Source organism: Triturus cristatus, chromosome 10 (assembly GCF_964204655.1).
Source record: "Triturus cristatus chromosome 10, aTriCri1.1, whole genome shotgun sequence".
Classification (NCBI taxonomy): Eukaryota; Metazoa; Chordata; class Amphibia; order Caudata; family Salamandridae; genus Triturus; species Triturus cristatus.
In genome coordinates, this window is record NC_140593.1 from 1,195,300,641 (window position 1) to 1,195,323,131 (window position 22,491).

Consider the following 22,491-nt stretch of genomic DNA (forward strand, 5'->3'; position numbering starts at 1 on the left):
AGGGTTGGGGAGGGGGGCAGTGAGCCCTGCATGCAGAGAGGGCTGGGGAGTTGAAGGGAGGCAGTGAGCCCTGCATGCAGAGAGGGCTGGGGAGTTGGAGGGAGGCAGTGAGCCCTGCATGCAGAGAGGGCTAGGGAGGGGGGGAGGCAGTGAGCCCTGTATGCAGAGAGGGCTGGGGAGGGGGGCAGTCACCCCTGCATGCAGAGGGGGCTGGAGAGCTGCAGGGGGTGGTGAGCCCTGCATGCAGAGGGGGCTGGGGCGGTGGAGGGAGGGGTGTTTGAGACTGAGAGGCGGTTTGTGTGAGTGAGTATGGCTTGAATGCTCTGTGTTGTCCTGAGCTGTGCCTCCTGTCATGAACGGTTTGTGCTTACTGGCCGCCGGCTTCGGTGCTGACTTTGTTGTTTTATTTTGTTTGTTTTTCAAGTTTGCTTTGCCTTGTCTCGTCTGTGCTGGCAAGAACTGTTCGTGCCTTTTGTTCACCTGACCATGACCAGCCAACCTTAAGGTAATTCTCACCGTGTGACAATGGAGTGTGGACTTTGCAGATGGGTGGGGGGCGAGGGGTGGGGGGCGAGGGAGGGGGGGCGGGGGGGTGGAGGTCAGGGCGACTGGGCCTTTGAAGCCCTTCTTTGCTCAAACAGTCCACACCTGCCCCAGTGCTTCATTTATAAAATGAGTGCTGGTGCCCAAGCAGTGCTCAGAAGCCCGGTCGGCGCTATGAACTGTCAGCGCGCAGAATATACCAAGGCTGCAGAGAGACCCGTCCCGAATCTACCTCAATCCTCATTAGTCCACCCCAGACACTCGCCGTGTCCTTGCCTCGCTCTTGCAGGTTATGTTTCATCCCTGCTTTCTCTTAGTAACGTTTCTTCCACCCTTCTCTTCCTCCTATCCCGTTTCTTGCTCTCGAGAAATGTCTAATGAGGAAAACTAAATGCCAGTGCCCTCCACCGGCTCAAATTAAGCACTGCGCCACCTCCCCCACTCCTTCACATACAGGCACCCCCCCCCCCCCCCCCCCGCCCTCTCGTTGGGATGTTTCACTGGTAGTTATCCAGCTCATCGTGAGATAGCGCCTTGTAAGATCCCAATAGCAGAAAAAGGATCACGCAGAAGCAGGTATGATGAAGAAATGCAAGTTTATTCTTCAGTAAGAAGTAACCCATCCAGGTCCCAGCCAGCTCAGCAGAAAGCCCAGTCCATTTCAAAGACAAACCATTCTATCCCCAGGGCATTCTCTGAAGTTCTCTGGTAAACAAGACAGCGTGACATCAGAAGCACACATGCCTCAGATGCCACACACCGTACCCCGTTAACAAAAAGAAGAAGAAGAAAGAAAGAAAAGAGAAAATGGAGAAGTGCCCAGGAGACAGGTAACTCTTGAAACACGAGAAGAAGCCATTAAGATACAAAATATTTTCGATAACTTGGCCTCTTGACAATTCTAGAGGACAAATGTGGAGAAGCAACAACAGTATGATTGGGATTCTCACAAACCACAGAAGGTTCGCAACAGCCAGCCTCTTTGCAAACCGAGATCCTGTTCAGATTCCAAACTCTGTGATCCTGAGTTTTAACAGCAACCTTAAAAATCTTCATAACACGTATTGGAAAATCTAACCTTGAGACCAGGTTGCCTGATGACTACTGATCCAGCGCGGGGGACAACATTGACATATTCTCCTTATGTCACAGATTCTTAGTCACAACAGCTCATTCATACACTCATTCATTGGTGGGGCCCATAACACCAACACACTCGTCATTCAATCAGTCTCACTCGAATCTGTTCGCAGGAGAAAAGCGCTGGACATGTGGGTACCCTATTACCTATCAGGATCAATTTGCTTTTACATTATATACACATTCCATATACATCTTCAGAATCCCGACTTTAACATCAAGGCACTCCACTATTTGGGCGATGGCCTGGTAGATGGTGAATTAGAAGCAGCCAAGACACAATTAAAGCCCAGGAAACATTTGATATTTTCTGTAATTAATTTAAGAACCACCAACTCATTTCTTATTATTTCAATTTTGTTTATCTTAGTATTAATTAAACTCTTACATTTTTGCACTTATTATCTAGAGCTCATTATTTGATAATTACATTTATTAAAGAGAAAATATGAACATTCAGAAATTACTTTTAGACGCAGATTTTCAGAAAAGTACATTGAATCATTACCAATTGAAAGATGACGAAAGGTTCAAGTCAAACAGGGAGTTATCAGCATTCTCAAATGAAGGCTCCCTCGAACAGGCAGTCCAGTCCTCACCAAAGGATCAAACCGGCGTGCGAAATACAGGATACAGTGTAGTAAAGTTCAGAACTTCAGCAAAATCCGAACATCAATGCGGAGAATGGACCAATTCCACACTCCGACTGATAGCATAGAGTTTAGGAAACACAAAGAAATAACCCAAAGATATAGGCAGCCACAACCGAAACCCAACGAACGAACCAACGAACGAACGCTGCTGCAACCAACCCTTCCAACTCCGACTGCCACGTAATGATTGATGAGAGGGTTTTTATACCCTTTTCTGTCTTACTTCATTTTAGATATAGTAACTTTAGGGGCAGACCAAATGTTCTGATTGGACAGTTCGGGGTTATCAGTAGTTTATTTAATTTTTCCCAGTGCAAACTGGTTCTTCATAGTGACTTTTCACAAAGTTTTCAAATCGTCATGGTCTGTTCAGTTCCCAGGCGGGGAAACAGTAGTTGTATCTTTTCCCAAGGTAAAAAGGGTCCCACTGATAGGTCCTCTCTTTGTCTCTTCCTTGACTCCCATTTGGTCATCTTCTGGCTTGCGGTCAAGTTATCAACTGTCGTCCTTGGCAGGCAACACGATGTCAGGAGTTCAAGCTACCCCATGATTTCAAGAGCCATCTGGGCATGCGCAGAAGTCATCACGTGCACATGGTAGAATCTGCTTCAGTCAACGCCATCTTGGGTACTGCGGCCTAATAGGCCCGAATGTCAACTTAAGCAGAAATAGACATCACAGCAATTAAAATATAGAAATGAAAGTTCTGATGTTCAAACCCATACTAATCCCAAGATATATTAGTATTTTCCTAGCTGTAGCAACATTTAAAGCAATAATACTCACCACTTGATAACTTTTAAAGCACAAATGATCACAAAGCAACATGAATCATGCAATTTAACTATTTAACCACAATCTACGGTTAGTTTTACGTACTATAGTTAATTAATTGTTCTGCCATGCAATTAGCAATTTAGTTCAACGTGTATTTATGTTTATCAAGGTGTAAAGGTTGATTAGTAACACTTCCACTGCAAACACGGTATTGTAAATTAATTTTAGAATGATTACGTAATCAATTTCATGCAAATTAGAGGAGATATACAACATTTTGTTTTACCTGCTCCATCACTACCAAGTCGCCAACCATGACCACAGTCTCTTTGGTGGATTTCTTGGAATCAAAGTGCAGCTTCCTGGAAAGACACTTGGCCTCTTCTCTCAGGAGAGACCTTCTCAGACAGAGAGGTAGAGACAGTCTCTTCCAGATGTCTAACCCAAGGAGGCTCTACCAAAGTACAGGGAGACCTGCCACTAAAGAGCTCACAAGGTGACTTCCCAGTCGTGCTGTGTGGCGTTAGCCTATAGTTCTCAACCTTTCTGAGAACTTCTTCCTTCCAGTTAAGACCAGAGCTTTTCGCCCAAGAGATTGTCTCCTTCAACACCCTATTGAACCTTTCAACCATTCCATTGGTTTCTGGGTGATAGAGAGAACACCTCTTGTGCTTGATGCCACAGTCTTTAAGGAAAGCCTCCATTTCTCGTGAGACCAATTGTACCCCATTATCAGTGAGAATGACTTCGGGGTATCCCTCTTTGGCAATGAGGGATTTTAAAAACTTGATGACAGACACAGTTTCTATGCTAGACGTAAAACAAATTTCAGGCCACCTGGAAAACAGATTCATTAACACCAGGATGAAAACCTGCTGGCCATTGGCATGCACTGGCCCCAATATGTCTAACGCAACTTCTTTCCAAGGGCCATGAGGAAGGTCCCTGATCACCAGAGGTTGAACCCTAGTGAGCTTAGACTTTTCACTCATGGCACACACCATGCAGTCCCTCACAACCCTCTTCACCTGCAAGTCCATACCTGGCCACCAATAAGAGGATCTCAGTCTCTCTTTGGTTTTAGACATGCCTAGATGTGACTTGTGAGCTAACTCAACCAGGGCTTGACGAAGCTTAAGTGGTGGAACAAGTCTCGTTCCACGTAATAACACCCCATCACAAGTAGCCAACTCATCCTTAAGACGCCAATATTTGGTAGCTTCCTCGGATGCCTGTCTCTTTGAGTGCCATCCTTTGTGGATGAGAGACAACACCTACGAGAGAATGGGATCAGAAGATAGCTCAAGTCGCAATTGTTACTCATCAATGATTCCTTCACCAACTTCACACACGTGAAGATCAACATCCTCACAATCTTCATCAATCTTCATCAAGGGCATCATTTTCAAATTCTCCGACTAACCTAGAAAGAGTGTCAGCTGTGCAGTTCTCCCGGAATATATCTAATATCAAAATCATACTCTTGGAGAGCAAGACCCATTTTGTACTTCTGCTAGATATCAGGTCAATTCCTTTTTTAGTGAAAGTCTCACAAAGAGGCTTATGATCAGTCTTTACAAAAAATTTGGTTCCCCCCAAATTTTTTTAAACTTCTTAATAGCCCAATACACTGCCAAAGCCTCTCATTCAATAACAGAGAAGCGGGACTCTGCGTCTTTGAGCCCCAGCGAAAGAAACATGATGGTCTTCATACCCTCCTCACCTTCCTGTTGAAGAACGGCTTCCAAAACTTTGAGGCTGGCGTCCGTTGTAATTATGGACATTTTGGAGGGGTCAAAACTCTTCAGTTTGGGGGCGTCACTGAGTTTTCTCTTGAAGTCAAATTCCTGATCACACTCTTTAGACCAGTTGAAATCCGCACCCTTCCTCAAGAGAGCCCTCATGTGACCACTGCCTTCGGCAACATTTTCTATGAATTTATTATAATATTCAATCATTCCTAAAAATTTAAGAAGCTCCTCCCTGCACAAAGGGGCAGGCATGTGAGTAATGGTGTCAACCAAATTGGCCTTGGGAGCAATCTCCTCACCCAAGATCGTGTGTCCCAAATAGTGGATGGAGGACGTACCAAATTGACACTTCTCAGATTTGATGGTAAGACTTGCATCACTCAACCTCGCTAACACAATGTTAAGACGGTCATAGTGCGCCTTATGATCCTTCCCAAACACAAGGATGTCGTCTTGGTAGACACAAACCCCCTTACAACCTTTAAGTACTTTCTCCATTACACGCTGAAAGACGGATGCCACCGACACAAGGCCAAACGGCATCCTTACAAACCTAAATTTCCCAAAAGGTGTAATAAAGGTTGTATAGTCCCTTGAGGCTTCTGCCAGTTCTATCTGGTGATACGCTGAGGCTAAATCAATCGTGCTGATTGATTGTTGGTGTTGCTTGGCTCCCCCAAGCAACACCAGCAATTCCGAGATATTTGGAAGAGGGTAATGATCAACTACAACACATTTATTCAACTGCCTTAAGTCCACACACAAACGGAGGGACCCGTTGACCTTGCGAGCAGTAGTAGTAGTAATAACTTTATTCGATTGTAATCTTTACAATCATAAAAGCACAGTTCATAAACATACATTCATATACATATTTCATAAACAGTTTAAAAACGAGCTATCCAGTTCATTTGTAAGACAGGTAGATTACATAAACATTATAAACAAGAGCACAGGCAGGATGAACAAGTTTAAGAATATAAATAATTATACAAAGTTAAAAAGATTAAAAGGTACAGCAATAATAGCAGCATAGTTATCCCTCCATACTTTTCCTAAAAATAATGGCTAGTTTCAAAAAACTGCAAACATATAGGGTGCAGTCACAATTCAGGAGTTGAAGGAAATAAAGTGCTGGTTTAATCTGTGTAAATTTTAGTTTTTTTAAGCAAGGCTTTAAATATAGCCTCCGAGGTACTGTGTAATAAGGACAAATAAATAGAAAGTGCGCCATATCTTGTGGAGACTTTCCGTCGCAGCCACAAGCAGGCAACACTTGACCCCGATGGGCCCCTCTTGGTACTGCCAGTAAGAGGTGAAACAGGTCGAAACGGAACCTTGTCAGTAGAAAACGATAGTAGCCAGACATAGGCCATGATAAATACGGTTCCATTTGTAAACATGTTTTAAGTAGGACATGTTTCCTGACACTGACTTTCAAAAGCTCACCCTCCTCCCGAGCAAAATACCTAGTTGCCATAAATGTTTTTTTCACGAATGTAACATCTGCTTTAGTTATAGTAATTGGGGTTGAGAATAGATCCGGCCGTCCCAGTTCAGTGAGGCGATCTTTTATGTACTTCAGCCACGGGACCTTGAGCCTACCATCCCAAGTTAAGGCTTCTCTTAATATATCGTGAGTAAGAGGTATATCATTGTTTAGCCAAGAGTTCATCCAACATAATAGAGGATTTGCTGCTATTCTGTCACTAAGAAAGGGTACACCTAACTCCTCATGTACCGAGAAGTTTCCGGTTCCCCTTGGCAGCCTCAAAACTTTCTTTAAGAAGTTATTTTCTGTAGCCTCTAGGTCTCGCATCTGGCTATAGCCCCAGAGCTCGCTACCGTAGCAAGCAACGGCAACGCTCTTGGCTTGATATAGTTTAAGCAAAGCAGCCACGGGGCTATTGCCCATTTTTCTCGCGAAACCAAGAATGGCTGCATTAACGCGAGTTACCTCGCCCTTCTTTTTAAGAACAGCAGGTCCCCAAGATAATTGATCATCAAGGAGGACCCCGAGGTATGAGAAGGTTTTGGACGTTGGCATTTTTTCCCCGTTTATGATGAAAGAATTTGGATTTCGTGACCCTTGGCCAATTTTCATAACAAAGGACTTGGAATTATTAATACTTAGTCCACGAGACTCCATAAAAACATAAAATGAATTTAAGAGTGTCTGGAGACCGATTGCTGTCCGTGAAATCAGGACAGCATCGTCTGCGTAGAGCAGAACTGGAACACCTCTTCGGCCTACATATGGGTAATCCGCACCTGTTCTTAACAAATAATCTTCTAACTCATTAATGTACAAGTTAAAGAGGAATGGGGCCAAGATACATCCTTGTCGACACCCCGATTGATTCTAATGTCCCCCGTCACTTTCAAATCTTGAGTATAACGGACATTAGCTCTTGTGTCAGAGTGCAAATCAGCCAATAAGTGAATTAGATTCTGCTCAACGCCCATCTTTAACATAATGTCCCATAATTTACCTCTGTCCACGCAATCAAAAGCGGACGATAGGTCCATAAAAGCCATATGAATGGTTCCCTGCCGGGCCAAGGTATATTTACCTACGATCAAGTATAGGTTCAGGCACTGGGTTACTGTTGAATGTCCAGGTCTGAAGCCATATTGTATTGGGGATATAACATTATTCTCATGTGCCCATGTTGTTAACCTGTTCAAGATTACACCCCCTACTACTTTTGCTACAGAATTAATTAATGAAATTGGCCTGTAGCATAATGGACTACTACGGTCGCCCTTTTTAAACACGGGAACTATAGTCGATTGCCCCCATGACTTTGGACATCCATAGATCGCAGCTGCATTTATTACATTCGTGAGGACAGGGGCCCATAGTAAAGTACAAGATTTAAAAAGATCCGGAGGTAAACCATCCGGGCCTGGTGCCTTATTACCAGTTAGCCCTTGAATGGCCTTTTCTACCTCGTTGACCAAAAAGCACAGAGAATTCTCCTTAGGAGTTAAAAAATCATAATCTGCCCGTTGCTCATTGCTTTTAAAGATTACACTAAAATGGTTAATCCAATCCTCTTCTGGGATATTAGTACCTAATGCAGTATCGCTGGGGTTATCAAACAGAGGTTTATTGATAATTTCCCCAAATTTACTGCTGTTACCCAGGATTGAAGGATCAAGCAAAGATTCCCAGGTACAGGCCTTAATTTCCTTTTTACGTTTATCAAGTGATTTTTTATAAATCAAACGGAGATTTTTAATTAGACCTGAATCTCTAGGTTTAATTTTTAGTGCATTTCTTAGATCTCTGCTTGCCTTAGAGCAGGTATGGTCGAACCATTTAGGATTGTTTCTGACTTGTCCCTTCACTGGAACTAGTAACATAGAGCCTACTGTTGTCACCACATCCTCAAAAATAACTATGATTTGCTCTGGAGATGTAGATGTTGATACACAAGCCGCAAGTTCCTGACCACATAACTTATTAATTTCGTTATAAAAATTTTCATGATCTACCAGGTGCCATTTCAGACGACGTTTTCCATTTATACATTTTAAGGTTCCCCGATCTTCACAGTGCTTTCGCTGTTCAAATACACCCCCACCCAGTCTAATAGTTACGGGGTTATGGTCACTGTAAATATTCGTTTGAATAGTAAAACTAGAAGCCTGATTGGCAAGGTCTGCGGATAGAAATATGTGGTCTGTAAAAGACCCCTGACCTGAACCTTTAAATGTTGGAACATCATAAACCTTAGACTCTGACACCATAGACATAGCTACAAACAAGTTGTTTTCATTTATCAGCTCATTTAGAAGGAGTCCACACCTAGTGTGGGCAAAATGAAAACCATTCACGTTGTTACATCCCAGAGACCCCATGGGAGTGACTCGTGGATTACCACAAGGGTGTACATTGAAGTCTCCTACTATCAATAAATTACATGGCAATACACCTGCGCCTTCTCTCAGCATTTCTTTCAGAGACAATATATTACATTCCCCTTGACTGGATATAGCATTATAAAAATTAACCAGAGTCCGAGCGTGTTTACCTCTCTTTAGTTCGAGTACTTGCATATTTCTATTTGCATAATGTCGATTACGTATATGACAGGAAAAAGCCAAATTTATAAAAATAACCAGACCCCCCTTTGCTCTACCACTAGCTGAGGGGGATACAGGTCTAAAAAAGCTTTGATATCCTTCTATGAAAGCATTGTTATCTTCCAACCATGTCTCTTGAAGGCATATAAGGACAGGTTTTTCAACAAATGCCAGCCATGCAGGGTCACTTATTTTATCAGCCAAACCTGCTACATTCCAAGAGACTAAACTCGCATTATAAACAACATCAGACTCAATACCAATGGCAACTTCAGTAGAAGTAGGTTCTGATAAACGATTTGATTGTTCAGCATATATAACTCCCGTGATTTCTATTGTAGAAGGATTTGGTTCTACACGGGCTGGATGAAGATTCAAAGTTTCAGACGGATAATGCAATGTGCTAATGTGCTCGTGTTCGACTAATTCGAGGCTATCTCTTAAAAAGTCTATATCTGGCTCTATATAATTACTACTAACTATTGCAGCGATTAAGGGTGGAACAATTGCTACTTGAGCGGACTCAATTTCACCATGGACAGAAGTACTAAGCTTATGATCAATATACGTGAATAAAGCTGATGTATCATGCAGTCAGTCAACCCCCTCTAGGCCATTCTGCTCATGGAAGGCATCAAACCTATTTGAAATAGGTACATTGTAGTAGATGTCAGGATGTTTTATTTGAAAATGGTTACGGTGATAATGCAATCCATATTGGGCCTCCCATTTCTCGTGGTAAGGTGCTGGGTGGTTAACCTGTCTAGTCTCCCTTGATATATCACCCCTATACTGTCTATGGTTTCTTGTGATATAAGGATCATAGTTCATTGATGTTATATCGTTATAATATAAATTACGGTTAACATGATTTTCCTCCTGTTCTATATTAGGGTTTGGAGTCAGTTTTTTAGAACTATAAGCACCTAAGGGATAAAAATAACTTAAATCCATAGTGCGAATCAGGCTGTTAATCGGGCCTTCCTTCCAACTGGTAACGTGTTTTGCTACACGATTATCCTTGAAGGTAACAACAATGCAATCACCCTCGGTGGATTTAAATCTATGGCCCACCCAATCGACCCTCCTAACGTTTGTTATTTTACCAGTAATATGGCGAGGAATCGGTCTATGGGCGGTTAACCAATGAATAACTTTATTTTTCAAATCCCCATATCTCTCTACCTTACCCTCTTCTAATTGTGGTACACCTATCATTACTATGGTGTATGAGTGAGATTCTGGAGGGAGATTAATGTGAATGGGTTTTTTATTTTGTTGTGACAACATAGGTAATTGCAATGGTCGTGTTTTAGAAGCTGTATTTACTGTTAATATGGGCCTTTCAGGTTCAGTCTGATCATCAAATAGGACAGGAGATAAACCTTCCGTAGCCCATTCGCTTTCATCACTGTCCACTATTGGGTCATCTGAGGTGGTGGGCATAGTCAACGCTACTGCTGTTTCATTGTATTCACTTATAGGCAGTTTTGGGAACATTATGATCTATTACACCCAAAGAAGAGAGAGATGTCAAATTAGAGTCGACAATATCACCAGAAATAGCTCAATACTAGATATTTTTTCACTTATAGGTTGAAGGAGAGAGCTAAATAACTGTTCCAATTCTATTAAATATGATTTATCTAATATACCCACCCTTTCGGTTTGGCTTGACTGGTCTATAAGAGTTTTAATATTCTCTGGCTGTTTTTCATTGGGCAATAATGCATCTTGCTTTGAAGATGTTGCAATCACATTAGGTGTTTTTATAGTTGGTTTAGCCAGTTTAAAATTTTGCCAAACGTCTTTTGCTGAGGGCTTATGATTACCTAGCGGTCTATAAGTTTTCCGCACAATTGATTTTGTTTTTTTACCATAACGCCGTTTCAGCTTTTTTGGGGGAGATGAATTTTCTGCTATTATATTATTAACTAGGGGAGAACTTTCTGCAAGTACTTCCCCTAGAGAGTTTGATGGCATGTTTCCTAGATAAGATAGGCGCAAATTATCCCCACAATTAGGAACAATCAAGGGGCTACTTTCTATACTAATCGGTGGAACAAGTGAAATTAAAGATGTATTATTTATGCAACTTTTACCACTAGGTAACCCAGTGAAAGATTGTAGCAGAAGTGAATCCTCCACGCTAGAAACAGACTCCACAGTATTATTATTAACAGTTGTATGCATGTCAAGATTTGGGAAGCACATATTTGGAGTCAGTGAAAGGCGCCTCTCCGTATTTTGAATAGCGTCAGCAACTGCTCCTATAGTTTTTGTAGCATTAGATCTATGGCTGTTAGTGACGGTAATGGTGTAGATGATACATTTTTATTTCTAGTAATTGATCTTGTAGCCACAGGAGTCTTTCTAACTTTAGTCATTCTCTACGGGATAACCAAAGAAGTGGCTACAACACTGAACACTTAATTAAGGCACCACTTTAACAGCTATAAAAGCCGACACAAACACTCGTACAACCTGTGAAAGAAATAGCACAGTCACCTCAGTTCTTATGTCCAGGGTAATGACTAAGACGAAAGGGGGGTGGCCCGTCCCGTCTCCTTCGGTCCCCTGAGGGCCACAGAGGGCCCGCCCTTTGCCCGGGCTTAGCCCGGCGCCAGCCCGCGCGCGCGACGCGGGAGATACTCTGGTTTTTATGGCGCCTCCGGGCGCGTAATTCCCCTCACCTGGCCCGCTCACAGGAGCTAGGAATTCTGGGGACTGTAGTTTCCCTGGGTGCGGCGGCAGCCGCGTGGTCAGCAGCACAGCGGTGACAACAGAGGGAGAAAAGGCAACAGCACCCACGGCATGAATCCGGAATGGCAGGTAAGTATGCAGGCAGGGGCTCTCAATGTTCTCTGGAGCTTCAAAACAGCACCCGCTCCCCCGGAGATACTCTGGTTTTTATGGCGCCTCCGGGCGCGTAATTCCCCTCACCTGGCCCGCTCACAGGAGCTAGGAATTTTGGGGACTGTAGTTTCCCTGGGTGCGGCGGCGGCCGCGTGGTCAGCAGCACAGCGGTGACAACAGAGGGAGAAAAGGCAACAGCACTCACGGCATGAATCCGGAATGGCAGGTAAGTATGCAGGCAGGGGCTCTCAATGTTCTCTGGAGCTTCAAAACAGCACCCGCTCCCCCAGAGATACTCTGGTTTTTATGGCGCCTCCGGGCGCGTAATTCCCCTCACCTGGCCCGCTCACAGGAGCTAGGAATTCTGGGCACTGTAGTTTCCCTGGGTGCGGCGGCGGCCGCGTGGTCAGCAGCACAGCGGTGACAACAGAGGGAGAAAAGGCAACAGCACCCACGGCATGAATCCGGAATGGCAGGTAAGTATGCAGGCAGGGGCTCTCAATGTTCTCTGGAGCTTCAAAACAGCACCCGCTCCCCCGGAGATACTCTGGTTTTTATGGCGCCTCCGGGCGCGTAATTCCCCTCACCTGGCCCGCTCACAGGAGCTAGGAATTCTGGGGACTGTAGTTTCCCTGGGTGCGGCGGCGGCCGCGTGGTCAGCAGCACAGCGGTGACAACAGAGGGAGAAAAGGCAACAGCACCCACGGCATGAATCCGGAATGGCAGGTAAGTATGCAGGCAGGGGCTCTCAATGTTCTCTGGAGCTTCAAAACAGCGAGCAGCTACAACAGGCGCCAACCAATCTGTCCCTCAACCTCTTCAATGATTCCTCCTTGCTGGAGTTTGTCCAATTCCCTACTCATTTCATCCCTCACCGCTAAGTGAACACTCCTAACTTTGCAACTGGAAGGTTGAAAATCAGGGCAGAGATGTATTTCAAGCTTGAAGTCCTTGAGGCATCCAAGTTCAACCTTAAAAACATTAGGAAAACTTTGCTTGATGGTAGTCTCAATGTCAAGATCAGATCCTAACACAACTGTGTTCCCATCATCCTTAACTTTGATGGGACAATTGCTATTTGGGTCAAGCATAACTCCCAGCTCCCCTTGATGGAACCAGCTGATGATGCGGTCACCTTTTTCTGAGACATAGATCTTCCCAGAGGTGTAACGGTTCTTGTACTCTATGAGGCCTACGCAGTGGAATGGGCTCACCTCTATAAGCCAAAGGACGTATGTCCGGTTTCAACAGAGAAGTCTTGTGACCCAGCTTATTTTGATAAAAAAACCTTGAAACTATGGTGATCTTGGCACCCAAGTCGAAAAGAACTTTGGTGGATTCACCATCAACCAAAATGTCATCCACTGGGGAAGGTCTCCGTTCCCTTCCAGAATCCACTTGAACTACAATCTAGCCACAGACAAAGTCTTCCTCAGGAATCTCAGCCTCAACACATTTGATGTTAGAAGAATAACTTTTGGATTTACAGACACTGGAGAGATGGCCCTTCCTCTTACATTTGGAGCAAATGACATTTAATGGTGGACATTTGTTGTCGTTAGCTAAATGGCCCAACTTGTCACACCTATAACATTTGCCTACAAAAGGCTTACTTTTGGTTTTAGGAATGCTACTTGGTTTGGAAACACTTTTAGCTCATTCATGAACAACTTGAACTGCTGTTTGCTTATCCTTTTTCAAAGTGTCAACACACTTGAGAGTGTTCCTCCCTCTTTGCTACCTGAATAACCTCGTCCAGAGCAGGTTCATCACTTAACCAAAGTTCCTCACGGATCTTGTCATTGTTGCACCCATGCATGAACTGATCCCTAAGCCTTTCATCAAGCAAGCCGGCAAACTTGCAAGATGAAGCGAGTTTTCTAAGTTGTGTGATGTAACTCTCAACACTCTCATCATCATTTTGCATTATTTTTGCGAATCGGTACCTTTCAAGTATGGCGCGGACTCTTGGCAAGTAGTGTTTATCCAGTTTCTTCATGCATATTCCAAATACATTCAAACCTGTACTCTCTGCATCAGTGAGATCGGGAAGGTGGTCGAAAACGTCTTTACGGACTGTAAACAACGAAGCAGAAGAGAAGATCTACGCTCGGCACTAAGACTAACTCCACAAACCCTAGCATAGCGCTCAAATACCCTTTTCCATTTTTGCCACTTAATAGGTGGCTCACCAGGTGACATGAGAAAGAAAGGAGGCACAGTTACATTTTGCATAGTAATTACCTCTAATGCAGGTGAACAAAGATCAATAAAAATAATATACAGTAAAATAAGAAAGCAAGAAATAAAGGGAAAACAATAGTCTAAAGCATAATGTAGCAAAGCACGTTGACAATATCAATGTATCAATTTGTCATCAATGCAGATAAACTGTTTTATACAACAGAAAGTTGTATAACATGTACTAGTATGTGTGCGTATCACAGTTGTGACACGCAGAGAAGCAGTGCTCAGAGTAACATGAAATTGATGTTGACCATCAATAGGGTCCTTGTATCCAGCTGAGAGACAAAATGTGTGCGTGTCACAGTGATGAACGGATGTAGCATGCAAGGAAGCGGAGGCTTGAGTGTGACAAGCACAATGAATATTAACAGTAAGTGTGTGTGTGTCACAGAGATGGCACGCAAAATAGAATATTTTCGGTGAATGTGTGCGTGTCACAGAAGTGGCACGCAAAGCACAAATATTATTATCTGTAAATTTGTTCGTGTCACAGAGGTGGCACGCACACATTCACTGTTAATATTCTCACATAAACTGCTCCAGCGCACACTGGCGCTCAGACATCAGAAGAATGGCAGTACTAATATAAGTGCTGAGAAGGATAGTAATGTAGCAATAAGAAGTGCATGATGGTGTTAGTATAGCGCTGCTATTCTTATATTATGGTCACTCCTCTTATGCTATATAGCACATGCTCTTATTCATTATTGTGGTTATTAACATGACTATTTTGCTAATAATAACAAAAATAATAATAATTATTATTATACGAACAATAATACCCGGTGTATTGCAGAATACTAATTAATAGCCAATAAACAAATATTTCCATTCCAAATTAGATACTGACGCTCAGTCGCGTGGTTCGTATTTGTCAAAGATTGACACGGATATTTGGCGCCTGGACATAAACCGGGCAGGTAGGCGCTGTTGGGCGAGTGGAGAGAGGAAAGGCCTTTGTCCTCAGGGCTGTGGTAAGTAAGCACAGGCGTGCACCCGTTGCCTCGGCCTTCAAGCCGCGCGCTGGTCCTCGGGCTTCTGGCACAACGCAGCCCCTTGTGCTTTTTACTAAACTTGGTCGGACCAGTGATGCTTGTGTTTCAATTGATAGTACCGGAAAGAATCACGTTACACCAAAGGCTCATAAAACAATACCAGAAAGCTTCCTTCTTGCTCAGAAATTGTTTTCCTCAAATTGGTGGGTCCGTCTGAGAGTGACTAATAAACCTAGAAGTGGTTGAAATAATTTTCTTCCTTTATTCTTAGTCTTGATTAAAAAATAGGCACACAGCCAACACGTTTCGTTCCCTTGTGCCTTGGGAACTTCGTCAGGGGTGTAACAATTTATAGAAACATCCACATAACTATACATATAAAATACATATATAAATGACAATGTACAAAAATGAACATAAATAACAATAATAAGGTAATTATAAAAAATAATAATCCAAACAATAAAAAGAGCAGAAAACATCACAGACGCAGAATTTGCACGTTACAAATAATGACAAAATCAGATTTTGAAGGCTACCGTCACGTACAATATATAACATCCAGAAGATAAAGAGAATGCGAGAAGGGTGAACAAGACAGAAAATAAAATTCAAGTTCAAAAAGAAGAACAACAAAGAGACCCGAAAGAACAAGCCCAAATGCACATATCCTATCTTATCTATATCAAAAGTCTTCAATAAAACACAATAAAATATAGAAGTTCAGAGTCAGAACAACAAAATACCAGAAAAGCAGCCAAATAGCAAAAATTAAATCAAAATCAAAACTAAGAGGAATGCCAGAAAAGACCTCAAGTGATGAGGGTGCAGGAGAATAAAAACACCCCCATGTCAGATAAAAATAATATCAAATGTGCTCGTGAAATAGAGACATCACGCAAAACGAAAAAGAATATAAAATAATAATCAGTTGTAAATCTTCCTTACCTTCCTGTAGGTATCAGGAATAATCAATATAAACCGAATACGGATATTTTAATCAATGAAAAATCAAGAATCTAGAATTGTTGTTCAAGAACACCAGTATATACGAGTTCTAAAGAAAGAAAATTAGAAATAAAGGTAAAAATGAAAACCCAATATCTAAAAGAGCACAAATGACTAGTGTAGTGGCACAGACATCATAAGCACAGGTAAGTACTACCCCAAGATGCAAGAGATTCATCATAAATCCCGATAATGCAACCAGAATACAAGCACAATAGTCAATGGCTAACTATACAGTGTATTATGTGCTATCAGGAAAACTGTTCGTACCAATGAGCAGGTGAAGGACCAAGAGTTCAATATTTAAGCAATATAGTCATGTTTTAAGTCGACATGGCATAGTGATATTAGCTAATACCGAAATTTATATATCAAAAAGCCACGTGGGGTATGCTTAAATTCTGTTTGAATATTAAAACAGATGCAAATACAGCGAGTAAACAGGCCCCTGCATTCGCGCTGCGTACAGATAGAGATAAAAAAATATATCCTACAAGGCCTCTCACCTTAAAAAATATATATATGGATTATGCCTCCAACATACTTCTGGATGGATTTGCCGTCTGAAAGTTACACAAATGGGCCACAATACAGATAGGGAGTTGCATTACTTCCTTGGATAGGAGGTGTCATAATGAATACATAAAAAGTGCAACAAGACTTGGGATTTCTGTGGTAATTGACCATTATTTTTCTGCTTTTTAAGAAAATATTTTGGCTTAAAATTGCATTGAAACAAATGAACATTTCAAATATCTGTTTACATCTATATTGATATTCTTTTATCAATTTCTTTCTTTCACCTCTCTACTTTAATTGGTCAACTTTTATGACGATATCTTTTTTGATTTGATTGCTAAAACTTTATGGTGGTACGGTTTTTCATACTAAGATATGTACCGCTTATATAATGATTTTCAGACTCATGTTGATAGCTCTACTCACAGCCTGGTTTTACATCTGAATATGGCTGTTGTTCCGGCTAATATGATTAGCTGATTTCGGGTGGGTGGCAGTATTTGTCAGGCATTTTGGCCAATGGATATTCACTACATATCTCTGCATTTGCAGTGTGATACAGTTTATGTCATGTAACTGATTTTTTTTACACGACTCTTTCATTGCTGAAAAACTGTAGGACTTCTCATGCCTAAGAATTGGTATTTACTATTAGAGATAACATGCTTTGTGGTGATAGTGGCACTTTATTCTATGTTTTTGTCACTATGTATATATATATATATATATATATATATATATATATATATATATATATATATATATATATATGTATATGACCATATATATATATATGTGACCAAGGCTGCGTGTCAGCCGAAACGCATCTCTTTTGTTGGTGTAAATAAACTTTACACTATTTTCTGCAAGACTGGTGTGGCTCGTTTTCTTTCCTGGTGGATGTTTGGAAAGGACCTCGGTGCAATATATATATATATATATATATATATGAGTCCACCATAATATATGTTTTCTTTTAAAATGTATAAATAATTCTCTTTTCTTCCTAAAGGATAGTCGGCTTTAGCAGTTCATTTCTGGTTAGGTTAACCGTCTATTCCCTGTCGGGTCAGTCCTTATATACATAACTGTTTGTCCTTGTGATCGGAGACTGATTAAAATATGCCAGTTTATGATGGACACATTATATACACTTTTGGTCCTATCATTCACTGCAACTAAGCGGGTCCTTGGTCTATTTGGGGATTATTCACGGGAATCCCCCTTTGCAACTCACGAGATGTTCAATATTGTGATTATTACTGGGGATATTTCTTAATTTAGTGTATTGGATTTGCCCTACTCTGCTTGGGGTATTTTTTATTTTTTATTATGTATGAATTCGAACTGTAACATATGGTGGATTCATACATTTTGGGGTCTTGTTATCTATGAATGACTCCATTTCAATATGGCCGCCATGCGGGTGAGACTATAGTTTCAGAATGTACCTTTTTTATGTTTGTTCAAACGCACACGACGTCGAACGCGGTTACATGATTTTTTGACGGGTCTTTTTAACGCGGATAAAAGACTCATGGCCTCTTTTGCCGACATTGAGGTTAACCGCTATCATACTGCGCCTCCGTTAGAAAAAACCATACAGGTATGTGCTGCCCTGCGAATTCTTCGTATATAGATATGTATACTGTTGGGTATGGTGTATCGCCGTTGCGGATTTTATCGAGCTGACCTTCTTGAGTTTGGTCATATTTTTATATTTCTTTTTGACAGATACTTTTGGAGACCTTTCGACTTTGTTCAAGGCTATAACATTGAAGTAGCGCTATGTTGGAGGCATAATCCATATATATATTTTTTAAGGTGAGAGGCCTTGTAGGATATATTTTTTTATCTCTATCTTTACGCAGCGCAAATGCAGGGGCCTGTTTACTCGCTGTATTTGCATCTGTTTTAATATTCAAACAGAATTTAAGCATCCCCCACGTGGCTTTTTGATATATAAATTTCGGAATTAACTAATATCACTATGCCATGTCGACTTATCATATGACTACATTGCTTAAATATTGAACTCTTGGTCCTTCACCTGCTCATTGGTACGAACAGTTTTCCTGATAGCACATAATACACTGTATAGTTAGCCATTGACTATTGTGCTTGTATTCTGGTTGCATTATCGGGATTTATGATGAATCTCTTGCATCTTGGGGTAGTAATTACCTGTGCTTATGATGTCTGTGCCACTACACTAGTCATTTGTGCTCTTTTAGATATTGGGTTTTCATTTTTACCTTTATTTCTAATTTTCTTTATTTAGAACTCGTATATACTGGTGTTCTTGAACAACAATTCTAGATTCTTGATTTTTCATTGATTAAACTATCCGTATACGGTTGATATTGATTATTCCTGATACCTATAGGAAGGTAAGGAAGATTTACAACTGATTATTATTTTATATTCTTTTTCGTTTTGCGTGATGTCTCCATTTCACGAGCACATTTGATATTTTTATCTGACATGGGGGTGTTTTTATTCTCCTGCACCCTCATCACTAGAGGTCTTTTCTGGCATTCCTCTTAGTTTTGACTTTGATTTAATTTTTGCTATTCGGCTGCTTTTCTGGTATTTTGGTGTTCAGACTCTGAACTTCTCTATTTTATTGGGTTTTATTGAAGACTTTTGATATAGATAAGATAGAATATGTGCATTTCAGCTTGTTCTTTCGGGTCTCTTTCTTGTTCTTCTTTTTGAACTTGAATTTTATTTTCTGTCTTTTTCACCCTTCTCGCATTCTCTTTATCTTCTGGATGTTATATATTGTACGTGACGGTAGCCTTCAAAATCAGATTTTGTCATTGTTTGTAACGTGCAAATTCTGAGTCTGTGATGTTTTCTGTTCTTTTTATTGTTTGGAATATTATTTTTTATAATTACCTTATTATTGTTATTCCTGTTCATTTTTGTACATTGTCATTTATATATGTATTTTATATGTATATATATATGTGGATGTTTCTATAAATTGTTACAGCCCTGACGAAGTTCCCAAGGCCCAAGGGAACGAAACGCGTTGGTTGTGTGCTATTTTTTAATCAAGATTACGAATAAAAGAAGAAAATTATTTCAACTATTGGTGTTGGTCTTATAGGACTTGTGATGGAGTGCACCTTCCTTTTTTTCTCTATGGACTTCTTGTAAGACAAGTATCTTCAAACAGCAGATACTGGGAGTTGTTGCACTCGTATGCATATATTGTTGTTTAATGGAACTTTAAGTGCTTGACCTTAGTTAGCTGTCTTGTTCTTTTGGTGTTAAACCTAGAAGTGGTGTACAACTCCCACCTTGAAATGATGAATTCAAACAAAAAGTTTGAATTTGCAAACATGTCTCATATTTATGTTTGTGTCTCTTCGAGGCTTACGTGAGTGCTGTGCCTTGTGCTGTTTGAGCACTGTATGCATGTATGTGATGCGCATTCTGGGGGGCCCTATGCGTGCGTGGACTACTTGAGGGTAAGTGCGCATGATGTATGTTATGTGTGTTTGTGCTGCATATGTGATGCTCGTGTGTGTATTCTGGGGCGTGTTGTTTGGTCTGTGTCTGGCTGGGAAAAGTGGTGTGTTTGTGTGTGTGTGGTATATGTGGTGCGCGTAGGTGCTGCACGCTGTGTTTTTATGTGTTTTGCGCTTAGTGTATTAGTTTGATTAGTGTCAGATGTGGGGAGAGGTATGTGAAGCGTGCGCTGCTTGCTGTGTGTAACATCTATGCTATGTGGCTTGCTTACAAATAAGTCTGTGTAGTATGTGCGATGGATTTAGTGTGACCTATGTAAAGTGTGCCTTTTTGGAATGAACTTCTTATGGCCTGCTGTCCTTGTATGTGGCGTGTGTTAAAGTATGTCACATTCACTCTGTGTATAATTTTTGATATCTGCAGTGAGTGTGGAGTGATTTTCATGTGTGGTATGCGATGTCGCATTTGCCTTCTGTGCTGTGTGTGTAGTTCGTATGTGGGTAATGTTGGTATGTATGTGCATGCCACATTTGCTTTGTGTAGTCTGCATTTTGTCTGGATGTGGGGTAGGCCGTTTATGTGTGACACTTTTGCTTTGCGTGATGTACTGTATGTGGGGTTTGTGTCTCTGTGTAGGGAGTGTCAGGGTGTGCGTCTTTGTGTAGTTGTGAATGGCACAATTGCTTTGTTTAGTCGATGTGTCTCTCAATGTAAGGTAGGCTTGTCTCACTGTCACTTTTTCTTCATGTGGCATATAGTCAGTGGGGTTTGTCTCTCTGTGTGGGGTCTGTCGGGGTGTGCGTGTTTGTGTTCTTGTGCATTCCACGTTTGCTTTGTGTGATGTGGTTTTCGTGTTGACGTGGGGTAAGTTGCTGTGTATTTACCTATCTATGCGTGCCACATTTGCTTCCTGCTGTGCACGTAGTTTGCGTCTGTGCTGTGTGTGGCTGCGGGCGCGCGCACCTACGTGCATGGCGGAGTTTGCAGGCTGGGGGTTGGCGTATCTCTCTGCCGCAGTCTCATTCTTGCAGTTCGTTCTCCTCAAGGGCCCGTTCTTTGTCTGCGAATGCCCCCAGCTGGCAGATGGTTTGAAGTATATTTTAGGAGAACCAAATCTGCTTTTAAATATCTATTGACCTACGGTTGGAAAGGAGGACAATGCGTACGCGGGGCGCGGAATGAAACGGCCCTGCCCTGCTATCACACAGTATCACTCAGCGCCACCACAGCATCACTCAGCGTCACCACAGCATCACTCAGCGTCACCACAGCATCACTCAGCGTCACCACAGCATCAGTCAGCGCCACCACAGCATCACTCAGCGTCACCACAGCATCACTCAGCGTCACCACAGCATCACTCAGCGTCACCACAGCATCACTCAGCGTCACCACAGCATCACTCAGCGTCACCACTGCATCACTCAGCGTCACCACAGCATCACTCAGCGTCACCACAGCATCACTCAGCGTCACCACAGCATCACTCAGCGTCACCACAGCATCAGTCAGCGCCACCACAGCATCACTCAGCGTCACCACAGCATCACTCAGCGTCACCACAGCATCACTCAGCGTCACCACAGCATCACTCAGCGTCACCACAGCATCACTCAGCGTCACCACTGCATCACTCAGCGTCACCACAGCATCACTCAGCGTCACCACAGCATCACTCAGCGTCACCACAGCATCACTCAGCGTCACCACAGCATCCCTCAGCGTCACCACAGCATCCCTCAGCGTCACCACAGCATCCCTCAGCGTCACCACAGCATCACCACTGCATCACTCAGCACCACCACTGCATCACTCAGCACCACCACTGCATCACTCAGCACCACCACTGCATCACTCAGCACCACCACTGCATCACTCAGCATCGCCTTTGCACTAGTACACCACCACATCATCATCATCACTCATCAAGACCGGAGTATCATTCAGCATCACCTCAGCATCGTCTCCGCACCAGTCACCACCACTACCACTTCAGCATCACTCAGAACCACGTCAGCCTGCTCTCGGAATCTGGCATCGGTTGATTCTCCCCTAGCATCTGGCCGCTGCTAGTGTTATAATACAGGTACTAGTTCCCAACCTTCACCCTCCGATTGTTTATGCCCCCTCAAAAAAAAGCTTCAACAAACAACCATTGGAATAGGCAGAAACAAGTTGCTCCGTTTAGACCTCTCTGCCTTGCTTTATTCGTCTCTTGCACTTTCCTTCTTTTTCCAGGTCTCTCTTACTCTTCAGCACTATGTGGTCGTCTCTCGTAATCTCTTGGTCTTTGGCTCTATCTGCCTGTCTCTCACTTTTTCTTCTCGCCTTCGTTTCTCTTCTGAGGCTTTGGATTTCTGCATCTCGCGCGCTCTCTTTACTTCTCTCTCGGACTCTCTCTCTTACTTTTGTTTGCACTGCCTGTCTCCT

At 42.3% G+C, this 22,491-nt stretch overlaps 1 protein-coding gene across 3 annotated transcripts in view; it reads right to left on the reverse strand.

Moving 5' to 3' along the window:
- Positions 1-22,491, reverse strand: part of LOC146797025 (catechol O-methyltransferase-like) — a 143,892-nt gene that overhangs the window by 71,357 nt on the left and 50,044 nt on the right. The window contains exon 2 of one of the 3 annotated variants that reach the window (XM_085629628.1): positions 16,003-16,111. The exons of the other annotated variants lie outside the window; for them this stretch is intronic. The gene's annotated coding sequence lies outside the window, so the exon portion shown is untranslated. The remainder of the gene's footprint in view (positions 1-16,002; positions 16,112-22,491) is intronic. 3 annotated transcript variants of the gene reach the window in all.